Source organism: Mobula hypostoma, chromosome 1, assembly GCF_963921235.1.
Source record: "Mobula hypostoma chromosome 1, sMobHyp1.1, whole genome shotgun sequence".
Taxonomy (NCBI): Eukaryota; Metazoa; Chordata; class Chondrichthyes; order Myliobatiformes; family Myliobatidae; genus Mobula; species Mobula hypostoma.
This window is the reverse complement of record NC_086097.1, coordinates 204,675,419-204,687,584: the sequence shown is the minus strand read 5'-3', so window position 1 is coordinate 204,687,584 and position 12,166 is coordinate 204,675,419. Positions and strand designations below refer to the sequence as shown.

The window sequence follows — 12,166 nt, the reverse complement described above, 5'->3', positions numbered from 1 at the left end:
TGACTTTTTCCAGCTATCTGTTCATCAATTTTTTACTTTCTTTAGGCCAACACAGCAAAATAACAATGCAGATTGAAATACCATTTTATAGTCATGAAAGTGCGGTATGAAAGTGAAACCAATATACAACATCAGAAAACAGAAATAAAGTACCAAGAGAATATTATTAAGGAATATTTGAGTAAATTTTCAAATATAGGACAGCCAGGATTAAGTTTCATTGGAAATTCCAATGTTTATTGTATACTATTTCAATTAAGGCTTACAAAATTGTCCACTCAGTAAGTGCTGAGAAAACATGATATATTTGTTAATCATGTTTCTACACCTGCTTGCGTATGAAGCCAGTAAAATATCTTTTCAGTGACTTCTGATCATAACAGAATTAATGTGGCATGTCTATACCTTAAAAATTGCCAGTTACAAAAATATACAAGGAATTGCACACAAAAATCATCCAGAGTATTTTAATTGATTCATTATTGTCACATTTACCGAGAGACAGTGAAAAGCTTTTGTCTGTATGCTATCCAGAAAGATTATTCCACAATTTACACTGAGGTAATAAAAAAAGAGGAATACTATTGTGCAGAATATAGTGCAACAATTATAGAGAAAGTACAATGCAAAATAAATGCAAACGCCATGACAAGGTAGACCAAGAGAGATCAGAATTTCATATTTGGCATACAAACAGTCTGTTCTGGAGTCCGATAACAGCAGGACAAAAGCTGTCCTTGAGCCAGACGGTACACCTTCTCAACTATTTGTATCCTCTGCCATCAGGGAGGGAAGGAGAAGAAGAAAAGAGGAAGACCTGGGTGGGAGTGGTCCTTGGCTGTTTTGCCAAGGTGGGGTGTGTAGACAGAGTCAATGGAAGAGAGACTGGTTTGAATGATGCAGACTGGGCTACTGAACAAACTCATGCAGACATTGCACATACACAGACATTATAAACTCAATTAAACATCAGACAGAAGGGTCTGATGCAGACTTGTCAAACATCACTTAAATAATCAATATCCTTAAATAGTTTTTTTCTGAAAAAAGTAAATATTCCATCCTGCTGGCAGAAAGTATTTGAACTTAATTCAAATGCTCTGTTTAGGCAAGATTATTTCCTTGCATTATCTCTCATCTGAAAAGCGAGTTTTGTAGATGATTTGAGAAGAAAAAAACTAAAGTCTTCTGTGAAAACCTTAGCTAGGATCTTCCAATCATATGTGTGGAGGGTGTAAACTTGAAAACTGCATGGGTTGGGAGGGGGGGTGGAGTGTGGAAGAACAATCTCAATTTTGTTTCAAGCATAAGCCATTTCCATCAGACCTGTTTCAAAGAACTTGCTTCCTTGTGTTTTGGACATTCTACCATTCCTTGCTTTTGCTTCTCAGGTACTGAACAGACAATTAACTGCCCCCTGTCTAATTGTTCCATAATGTGGTAAATAGCAGTGTTTGGACAAGCAAATAGCCCCCATTGTCCCACTGCCCAAAAAAACTGCTTCTTTTTCTAAAACTTCCACCTATTTCCAGCTACCATCTAATTCTTAGCATACTTACCCTTAAAGTTCTTGAACAAACAGTTTCAACCTGAATCCAATGAATATAAATTTTGGTCTGGAAGAACTTGGTTTTGTCACAGATACTGTAAAGCAATTTTCTTTTTGACTGTCATGGACACAGTCTCTCTCTGTTTTCAGTGCCATGGATAGAGGTCTTAAAGATAGCGGAATCAAAGGTTATGGGGATAAGGCAGGAACTGGATACTGACTGTGGATGATCAGCCATGATCACAGTGAATGGCGGTGCTGGCTCAAAGGGCCGAATGGCCTACCCCTGCACCTATTGTCTATTGTCTATTTTCTCTTTGCCCAAACTTAATGACTCAGCTCGCAGAACCAACATTTTGTCCTACTGTCTTCAAACCATCTCAGCACTGACTTTGCTTCCAGTCTACTGCAACCATTCTGTAGCTTATCAAAGGGCCAACCCACTTCTCCTGTGCCTGGTTTGTATGTTACTTTTTGGAAATATTATCTGCAGATTATTAATTAGTTTAATGTGTATACTGAGAACACCCATTGCAACCTTTCCATTATTACCTCAACTCATTCACCAACTGTGGCTCAGTTAATAGCATCTCGAGTTGAAGAATTTTATGTTCAAATCATCTGAAGCAACTTGTATGTAAATCTTGCCTAACGTCATCATAAGATTCCAATGGTGTGCAGGTGTTGTCTCCAAGATGAGGCACTAAAGCTTTGTACTCTCTTTTGGGCAAAAAGGTCCAAGTGCACTACTCTGAAAAAAATCAAACATTAAGTGACCACACTCATGTAAAGTGGATGGATCATGCACGGAGTTCTGTGTACAGCGATTCCTGGACATAAATTAGAGACTTTGTTCCCTACATTGCTACAATGACTGCAGTCTGGGACATTTTGAAAAAGATCTGAAAGGTGTCATAGGAATAATGCATTTCTCCTTCCATAGCCATTTCTGCATTGCCAGATTTTTTTTCTCTGTCTCACATGAATTTACAAATGAGGAGCAACTTTTTCAACTTCAGATTTGGTCAGATCATTTCTGGGTCCTATAATAGCCACCAAAATGTCACCATTACCCACCTCTACTGCAAATGATGAATGTCATTCAGGCCTTGAGTGAGCTTATCATCAAAACTCACTGTTGCTGTCTCCTCAGTATTATTTGCTTTACCCCACTGCTCAAACTCTTATCTACAATACCTCCATCTCTCAGTTGAATTCCCTCCCACTTCCATACTTCCTATCCACATCTTGATCTTTCCAAAACACTTGGGTTTTGTCCTTAGTATCTTGGAATTCTCTGCCCAATGAAGCAGTGGGGGCTACCTCAGTAAATATATTTAAGACTAGGTTGGATAGATTTTTGCATAGTAGGGGAATTAAGGGTTATGGGGAAAGGGCAGGTAGGTGGAGATGTGTCCATGGCCAGATCAACCACGATCTTAATGAATGGCAGAGCAGGCTTGATGGGCCAAATGGCCTACTCCTGCTCCTATTTACATTCTTATCTTAGTAACATTATAAAGTATTTGCATCCTCAACAAGATGCATTAACTTGTTCTCCCACATTACAGCAAGATCAAAACCATCATGTGTGGCCTTGTACAATCTCACTCCATTTCTGACTGATAAAATCAATAAAGGTAGTAGTGATGAAATGGGAAAAATAGAGATAATTTTGTTCTTCCCCTCACACATCTTTATTTGTGCACTATCTTTAAAAGACTAGTGGCTATTTTCCCCTTCCTTGTCAAACTGTGGATTTTCATTTAGAGTAAAAAATAAATGTAGTGTGTTCTTGAATGATTGGGGAAATCTGCCCTCATCACTTGTTTAAATGTTCTGAATATCAATTTCCAGCATAAGAACTAATACTCAACAAGGACAGAAAAGACAATCATGTGAAATTATCTCTCCATGCAACTCATTAATACCTGGTGCCCTGCTGGGCACTTGTGAATAATAACCACGTTGAGCTGCAGTATCAGAATATTTTGCCAAGTGAATTAATGATTTGTAAATTATTTCCTGCAGACACTTACAAATAAAATCATGCTTTAGGTTAATTTGTGACTAAACTACTAATGACCACAATAGGGAAAAAAAAGTCACACGTTTCATGTGTGCCAATATCGAAGCAAATATTTTGATTAGCTGTATCAACATGTTTTATAATTACTAAATTTTAATGGATGGGAAATACATGCACCCACACTTGCATATATACCCATAATTACCATATAGAATTTTGAAACCAACAAACTGAAACTCCAAATGAGGTGCAAATTGAGTTCCACTGTCAAGTCAGATTTGAGACACAAGAGAAACTTCAAAAGTTACAACAGAAATTCCTTTGGTTCAGAGAGCATATGATTAGATTAAGTGAATTTGGGAAAGCAGGAGTCCTCAAATAGAGAGTACAAGAAACATATCAGAGTACTGTGTTTCCTTAATGATTAAATTAGGTAAAGAAAAGTTACAATTAGCAATGAAAACAGTAAATGCAATACTGACTGGATCCTTCAGGTGCTGAGATCCTTCAGCAGACACACGGAATGCACGCACAGCTTTGAATTTTGAACACGCACCTTGGAGTGCTTCAGTTCAGCTTCGTCTGAATCAAAGCACGCCAGATGACGGGTATATGTCATATCTGTCAAGTATACTGTATGTGTGCGCGATTAACACACCCCTTCAAAGGAAATCAAATGCGAGTCCCTGTGCGTGCGTCCAACACAATGATATCGGAGTTTGAAGACTTTAATTTGGAAGACATTGGGATGCTATCATTCGTACTTCTTTGCATTCAGAATGAGGACAGATGTCTGGCAGTGCTTAAAACGATATATTCAGAAAATCTTGTTCAGAAGTCTTGCTTCTCTAATGAGGAACCACGAACGAGTTCGAGTGTAAGAGTGAAAGTAGGAAGGACATTCCAAAAAGGAGTAGCAGAAACGTGCATCTCCTTCTCCTAATCGCAGCGGTTACTGAGTTCATTGAGATTTAAGATCTCTTATCGGGATGCGACATCTCACAAGATGTACGGTGGGTAAATTGAATTGACGAACAGACCAACAACCAATCGCCTAAATAAATCATCCTTAGCGTTCCTGTCACCGCTCTATAACAGGGTTCTCTGTAAATTCTTCGAGGTGGTTGATACAGTGATAACCACGTACCCTATTTACCCTAAATTTAATCGAGAATTGTAACCAATCACGAGTTGAAACCAGGATGACATTTGATGAAAGTAGTTCCTTGTTGCTTTCCAGATGTTAGCTGTGAATCTGGCACACAGCAAAGAAACAAAACGTGACGAACCTTCAGCGCAGGAAAGGGGAGCCTCATTATGGGGGAAACCTCTTGAAGCGGTGAAGCTCTACATCAGCCACCCATTGGCCCCATCTCACCTTAGAAATGTGCCTTAGGATCATAACGTGAAAGAAAGACTTCCGGCTTGTTGTTTCCTCCATTGGAACCTTTGCGATAGAAAAGAGCTATCTTTTCAAAATTAATGAGGAGATGGAGGGGAAAAAACTGACAACAATGTCAGTGTTCCTATCTTCCTTTATTGACAGTTGTGTTCTTCAGGTCTGGGAGGTAAAGCGGAATGCGGTGATCTCTCACAATGTTACTCTTCCCGTTACGGACAGCTGCTAGTAGACCAGCAGTACATTAGGCACGTTAAGAAACGAGTCTAATATCGACTTCAATCCGAAGTAAACTCCTTTCTCTGACATCATTTGCCTTTCACTCTTCTTGACACCTTTGCCTATTCACGCCGAGAGCATTCCTGAATTATTCAGCGTCCCTCGTCAGGTCATTAACGAGCCTGCCACAAATCTGTGCGAGTCAGGTTCTCAGTGAGGCGCCGTGATTAGTGGAAATCTACTAAACCTGCTCTGAACAAAAATTTCTCACTAAAAGTGGAAGTGAACAAATTGGAAATATACATAACCTCCATTGGTGAATGTCCTGTCAACCTAAATGCGCCGACTGGAGCTGGCCGCTCTGACACAACGGTACGGCCGAGACTCACTGATGTTGTAACAGGATTTAAGTCGGTGTGTCTCGGAAGCTAGAACAAAATGACTCCCAATTTTAAAAGACACAAACTTATGACAAACATCACTGACTTTATATGCCCCCTCCCCTTTGAGGAAGTGGTTGTCAGACGTTAACCCACTTCCAACAAGATCATGAGCATCTAAACATCAGGAAACTGTTCCTTGAACTAGCGTTTTACTTCAAAAGAGACTAGAGTCTCAGAGTGGGGTGCATTTGATTCAAATTTTACTGCAACCATTTTCTTCTCTTCCTACTAAAAAGTTTGAAATTCACGAGTGCTGCGTTACCTTCCACGATTCCCTTTAAACCTATAGTATGGTATTCAGAAAACTAAGTACTCTGACTTACTAGCTACCAGACACTACCAGTCACAAACATGAGGGAGTTTTAAGCCAAAGCGTAATGAAGGCTGCCTCAGTTTAACTGGCGAATGCCGATATCACAGAGTAAAGGCACTTCCAACTCAAGAGGAGAACCCGCAGCCCAGCAAGTCAATGACGAACCAGAAAAAAAAGGGACATTTTTGTAAGGGACCCAATTCCAGGCAATTATAATTCTCGCATTACAGACAAACGTAAACGGCGCAACCTACTGAAATGATTCTAGTAGAAATATCTCACCTGATGCGTGGGTAACAAGTGTTCCTCTTTCTGTGAGCGCCGGCCACTCTTCCTCCCTGAGTCCTGGGGAGTCCTCCAACCGGTACCTAGATCTGATTGCGGTCTAATGGTTTCGACACCTGGCTCCCCTCACGCTGCCGAGGTCCATCCCCGCTCACCGACAGTCGGCGACAACTTACTGCGCTGCAACTCGGGCGGGCAGCCTCTCCCAGCTGTGGTTACAGCATGGCAACAGAGGGTCCTCTGTCCAGCCGTGGGTTCCAAGAAATCCAGGACAATGATCCTGGAGTGAAAAGCTCTGTTACATTTCTTCAACGCAGTCCCTAGTGCAAAGCGGGCGAGGAGGCAGACCCCGGATTAGTTTTACTAGCGATGCTGCGCCGGATGGCCAAACGCAATAGAGGTGGGATGTCCTATAACTTCTCTTTCTCCATAGCCTGATGACCGCCTGAAAGGTGCGATTGGCGCTGCATTTACCAATTCTTTTCCGTGTGTGTGTGAATGTTGCCTGTGATTTCCCCACCCCCTCTTGTGACTGCACGAAGCAGTGAATCAGCAAGACTTCCGTGAATGAGATGGCTGAGGCTGCGGAGAACAAGAGTCTAAGTGATGTGACACCGCCACTCAGCGCTGGGATTCAGAACTCAACAGCACAGAACTAAGACCAAGCTACATAATGTCGCATCGCAATATAGTACCCTTGCGCGATATAGCAATAGTATCTAATGGCACTGTAACCCATTTTATCGCAAAGGTCAGCTAAGTCAAATTAACGAGGAAAAGAAACGGTTAATCCAGATTGACTGTTAAATGGCATTCGAAAATGTCATACTTTTCGGGGAAATAAAAGACAAAATTAGTAGTAATTGGAATAACAGACAATTGCTTTGAACTGCAATTTAACTGGCATTACTCCATCTGCAAGTAACCAATGAACGCCCGGCACTGCAACTACCAGATCGCAGATAGATTGTTACTTGAAGCTGTTCCACTAGGAGTCGCCCACATTAACCTGAAAATCGGATCGATCAGCGCAAATCATGTAACGCCGATTGAATCAATCAGTTCCTGCTTAAATTGCGCCCATCGGGAAATTGGACCGGGCACTTCGTGAGCATTTCAGTGAATCGCGTATGGTTATATATTTTTTTCATATCAGGCGTGTTTCGGATGCCTTTTAGTACAGCGTCTGATTTAACCTTACTAGCATAAATTGGAGCTAAACGTTGTAATGAACGAGCGACATGAAATGCGAGCACCTGCTGCTTACTTTATTGAACTTTCAATATTTAAATTACACTGTATTTAGGAGTCAATCCTAGATAGCTTCGAACACCTCCGATATTTAGAGAGCCTGATACCATTAGTAGAAGTATGGAAGCGTGGGCAGTCGAGGTGTAATCACAGGAGCTAGTATTGGAAAATGTAAACGCATACATTATATTTTCTATATTTACAATGTAACCACTGCTAGCTGAATAGAGGGTATTCACTATGTAGCCATGACTTTTGACCTAATCACTATTAATTCATGAAGAGAACTAGAATGAAACCAAGTAGAAAGATAACGGTGGCGAGTAAGGTAATGAAATGTGTGGCAGTATGTCAAAACAAGACTAATTAAGAAATAACTGTGGTTAGGGATGAGGGGACACCTGATCTAAAATGTAAGCTAGGACATAATTAAATTGGAGAGTAAAACAATAGTGGAAAGTCGAGAGCGGATATATTGATGATATGTAATCACAGGCCGACTGGATATGATAATATAGCTAAGATAGGAAATTGCTATAAAAATGCTGTATACAAGCCTCGGGGGGCAGTCAGCAACTAGCTTTCTGATTGTCTCAGCTTTGATTTGCAAATTAAAGTTTAAAACTTCTTGAAGGATTTTCTGCGTCTCCTTGTCGTTTGTGAGAAACGAGAAACCACGCCACTAGTTAAACTGATCAGGGTTGGAGTAAAGGACTGAGTCTTCTGCTAAGAGTTTCCCCTCAGACAGGAAAGGGGTTAAGAGATGACTGGAAGCGATAGAGAAGACGGAGGTAGCGAACGGGAGGTGGTATTGGGTGACGGGAGTTGTATGGCAGAAGGCGAATGGCGGGTTTCTGGTAAGCGGAAAAATAGAACTGGGCGGCATTATTTTCCAGAAGTGTTGCTTCCTTGGAATTTTCTTTTGGGTTATGAAAGACCGCCTGAAGCTGAAAAATAAATATAATTTCAGATTGTATCACGCAGGAATATGGAGAAACAAGAAATTAACTTTTATTGAATGTAATGCGTTTAATTGTATAATGGTGCTGATGCTTTGCAATAGTTTAAATAAGCTTAAAATGTTACGTTGATGGTTTTTGTTTGTACTCGGTATCTGGGGCTTCTCGCTTAAGTGTCCAATGATAATCAGCCAGCATTGATGGATTTCAGTTGCCGTGATACTGTTTCTCCATGACCGCAATGTCCTGGTGAAACCTTTCACCATGCTCGTCACGGAGAGCGCCAAGATTTGCAGAGAAGTCTAAACGGGAATACAGAAAATGAATCTTTAGTGACCTGTTGCATTTCATGGTTTTATATGCATGATGCATATTAGCAACCTGCTGCACGTAGTTTGGAACTCTGTTGTTGCCAAGAAAAATTTCAACAACATTCTTGAACGACTTCTATGCGATTTTCTCCAGTTCCACTAGAAGCTTTTCGAATTGCACGACATTGATGACCTGTTTGATTTGTGGACCAGCAAAAATGCCTGCCTTAATCTTGGCATAAGTTCTGGAAAACATCTGTCTCAAGTATTGAAATCCTTTACGGAAATTTTTTGTGCCTGGTGACAACAGATTCCATCCTTGCAGTGTTGAACCCAGTAATTCTGTTTTTGCCTTTGACAAACCCAGTTCTCTGACCAGGGCATTTAACTCATACTGAGTTATCAGATGAGGCTCCTTGACATAAAGGGTTCGAAATCTGTATTAATATCAGCGCGGGTTTCCATTCCTGATTCGTGCATCGTGGCATCTTCGTCTGCTTCCTCTAGACCTCACGGTTCCGGTGGCTTCGGTGCTGGAAAACTATCGCCATGCGCAAAGGTCTCATGTCTGAAGGGAGATCCAGGTATTCAATGGCTTTCTTGTTTTTAGTAGAGAAACCAGACACACTGGTCAGACAGAATTAGCAGCAGTCTGCGCTCTCCATATGATTGCGACAGTGAACGTCATTGACTTCCGAGTATCTCAGAGATTCAGAAGCGCTGAGATCGATAGCGTATGCTGTGCAGCAGATGTGAGGAGCCCAGGCTTTGTCTTGGTCGCCAATTTTACACCCAAAGTAGTGCTCATAGGCTTTCTTAATGAGAAAGCTCAGTTTCCGAGATTTAAGCGTATACTCGCCACAGATATAACGCAGTATCGCGCCTGTTGCATTATTAGCGAGACATTTTGCTATCACAAATACTCCTGGAAATACAATTACGTTATAATAATGAATACACACAATATGCTATGCGCGTCAACGTGATGACAAACCGATATGTAAATACAATGTATAGAACGGAGTGTGCATAATGCTTTTGCAGCCTTTCTAAAAGTTATCCTGCCATGCAGCATCCGCCCTGCCTAAGCATGCGCAGGCATGCCTGGACAAGATCGAAAAATTTTCAGCTTCCATTGTGGGCAACATTTGAATTGAATTGAAGTAACAAATATAGGCGATTTTTAAAAATGGCGCAGGATAGGGGAATTTCATTGTGATTTTCATGATCAATAGCCCAAAATCCATAAGATACACCCAAGAGTATTCAGAATGGAAAATCCTTGTCTAGTGTAAGCAGCCCATTGAGGATTCTACTGGTTTATCGCCAAGTGATGAAGGCAATAGAGAGGATTTAAATAAAAGAAAGAAGGAAGGATTTATTGTTTTTATTGAGTTTTGACTGTGGACCTGTTTATGATGGCAATCCAATTAGATTTAGATTATGAGGATACTCAGTCCTCGTTTATTGTCATTTAGAAATGCATGTATTAAAAAATGATGCAACGTTCCTCCAGAATGATATCACAAGAAACAGAGGACAAACCAAGACTAAAACTGACAAAACCACATAATTATAACATATAGTTACAATAGTGCAAAGCAATACTATAATTTGATAAAGAGCAGACCATGGGCATGGTTTAAAAGAAAGTCTCAAAGTCCTGGTAGCCTTATCATCTCACGCAGGCAGTAGAAGGGAGAAACTCTCCCTGCCATGAACCTCCAAGCACTGCAAACTTGCCGATGCAGCACCATTGGAAGCACCCGACCGCAGCGGACTCTGAGTCCATCCGAAAACTTCGAGCCTCCGACCAGCCCGTTCGACACAGCCTCTCCGAGCACCATCCTCTGCTGAGCGCTTCGACCGTGTCCCGGCCGCCAAGCAACAAGCAAAACCGAGGGCTCAGGGCCTTCCTCTCCGGAGATTCTGGACCACACAGCAGCAGCAGCTGCGAAGCGGGCATTTCAGAAGTTTCACCAGATGTTCCTCTGTGCTCTCACATCTGTCTCCATCAAATCAGGATTGTGCACGACATCCTACTTGACAAATAACAGACATCACCACCGGAGTGGCCATTGCGAACTGCATCACGCCGCCATCTTCTCCTCCTCCTTTAGACTAATGATTTGAAGAAAAAAGAGCATTAGGAGATATTGTAGGCTCCAAACCTTTAAGAGGTGGAACACTGGTAGTGTTTTGTAAAGATAGTAAGCAATGTGAGGAAGCTTTGGAGTTAAAAGCTATGGGAGGAAGGAAAGAAGCACTAAGAAATTAAATTGAATGACAATGGCTTTGGAAGTAATCTCTGGAGTACCTCCAGATGTATCCATTGACCAATTTAAAAATGATTTAGTAGTAGTAAAAGTTGTGGACTCTAAATATTTAAAAAGGTTTCCTAATGGAGTTAGAACAGATATTTAATCAACACTGATAATCTTTGATGTAAAATAAAAGTTGCTGGATAGAGTTAATTTAGGTTATATGATTTAATGGCAGTAAAAGTTGTGGACACTAAACATTCAAAAGGATTTCCTAGTGGAGTTAGAACAGATAGTTTATCAGTGTTGATTAAATTTGATGCTTTAAAAAAAGTTGACAGATAAAGTCAATTTAGGTTATATGAGTTATATGGTTTGAATCTAGGTACTGCCCCCTCCAAGATGTTTTCAATGCCAGAAGTCTGGTTGTGTAAGGGTAAAAAGCAGTGTGGTCGATGTGGTGGAAAACATAATTATGGCCATTGTGGAGAAGGGTTAAATTGAAGAAATTTTGAAGGAGAACGAAGCTTGCTTATCCAGGTTGTCCTGTATTTAAGAAAGCTGTGGAAGTGCAGCCTCTCTGGATGGAAATGGGCATATCATATGCTGAGGCTCTGCAGAAAGTTCAGAAGACAGTGTCAATAGGACCTGTTAATATCCAGAATTCAGATAGTTTAAAGACAATGTGTAAGGTTCATGAATGTATAACAAAGGATTTGCTGATTATTGGTAAACTAAAAGGGGGTCAGATTCATGGGGCAGATGTGGTAAATTGTACAGCACAAACTAAAAGGACAAATAAAACTTAAAATTATATTAACAGCTGCAGAAAATAAACATCTAGAGATAAAAGACTTGACTCTCTAAGTTATTAGTGATGCCTTACAAAGAGGTGTAAATAATGTTCAGACTTCAAAGGAGGGTTGTTAATAGTTTTTCTAATCTTACAATGGAATCCTAGAAGCGGGTAGCTAACAGTCAAGAGTTTAGGATTTTTTCTGAAGATTTGCTAAATAAACCTGATATTATTTGTGTACAGGAAATTTAGTTTAAACCTTGCCTAAGTTTTTAGCTACAAGGCTACATTGATATAAGGCACAATTGAAAGATGAGTAATGGAGTAGGAGTAGCTACTGTTGACAAAAAA

At 40.6% G+C, this 12,166-nt stretch overlaps 1 protein-coding gene across 4 annotated transcripts in view; it reads right to left on the bottom strand.

Moving 5' to 3' along the window:
* sntg1 (syntrophin, gamma 1) overlaps positions 1–8,040 on the bottom strand; it is a 513,110-nt gene extending 505,070 nt beyond the window's left edge. For all 4 annotated transcript variants that reach the window (XM_063063447.1, XM_063063461.1, XM_063063468.1 and 1 more), the window contains exon 1: positions 6,235–8,040. The gene's annotated coding sequence lies outside the window, so the exon portion shown is untranslated. The remainder of the gene's footprint in view (positions 1–6,234) is intronic.
* Positions 8,041–12,166: the final 4,126 nt, after the last annotated feature.